Raw genomic sequence first — 1,049 nt, 5'->3', positions numbered from 1 at the left:
CCCAGGAGTTGGAGGTTGCTGTGAGCGTGATGCCATGGCACTCTACCCAGGGGGATAGCTTGAGGCTCCGTCTCAAAAAAAAAAAAAAGAAAATTCAAAATTCAAGCTGATTACTGAAGACATTCAGGGCAAAAACTGCCTGACTTCCACAGCGTGGATCTTACCCGAGACAAAATGTGTTTCATGGTTAAAAAATGGCAGACTGTGATCGAAGCTCAGGTTGATGTCAAGACTACTGATCGTCATTTGCTTCATCTGTGCTGTGTTGGTTTTACTAAAAAACACAACAATCAGATACGGAAGACCTCTTACACCCAGCACCACCAGGTTTGCCAAATCCAGAAGAAAATGATGGAAATCGTGACCAGATAGATGATGCACACAAAGGACTTGAAAGTTGTCAATAAACTGTTTCCAGACAGCACTGGAAAAGACAGGAAAGCCTTGCCAATCTATTTATCCTCTCCGTGATGTCTTTATTAAAAAAGTAAAAATGCTAAAGAAACCCAAGTTTGAATTGGGAAAACTCATGGAGCTTCATGGTGAAGGTGGTAGTTTTGGAAAAGCTACTGGGGACAAGACAGGTGCTAAAGTTGAACGAGCTGATGGATGTGAACCGCCAGTCCAAGAATCTGTCTAAAATAATAATGGCAAATAAAGAATCCTATTTGTGGAAAAAAAAAAGAAAAAGTAAAACCCTTTGAAGAAAATAGAGGAAACAAGCTTCCTATGTCCAAATAAGACATTGGATTTGGCCATGACTTCTTCGATATGACACCAAGGGCATAGGCAACAAAAGGAAAAATAGACATATTGGATTTCATGAAAACTATAAATTGTGTGGCTCAGTGCCCATAAGCACAGTGGTTACAGCACCAGCCACATTCACCGAGGTTGGCGGGTTCAAGCCCGACTCAGGCCAGCTAAACAATAATGACAACTGCAAAAGAAAAAATAGCTGGGCATTGTGGTGGGCGCCTGTAGTCCCAGGCACTTGGGAGGCTGAGGCAAGAGAATCACCTAAGCCCAGGAGTTGGAGATTGCTGTGA

The 1,049-nt window shown here is 42.5% G+C and overlaps 1 pseudogene; it reads left to right on the top strand.

Moving 5' to 3' along the window:
• The window catches only part of LOC105887611, a 4,442-nt pseudogene extending 3,784 nt beyond the window's left edge, over nucleotides 1-658 (top strand).
• Nucleotides 659-1,049: the final 391 nt, after the last annotated feature.

This window comes from Otolemur garnettii, unplaced genomic scaffold, assembly GCF_000181295.1.
Source record: "Otolemur garnettii isolate 467f Iridium unplaced genomic scaffold, OtoGar3 scaffold00100, whole genome shotgun sequence".
Classification (NCBI taxonomy): Eukaryota; Metazoa; Chordata; class Mammalia; order Primates; family Galagidae; genus Otolemur; species Otolemur garnettii.
Note: the sequence above shows the minus strand (reverse complement) of the source record. Positions and strands in the feature narration are given on the sequence as shown.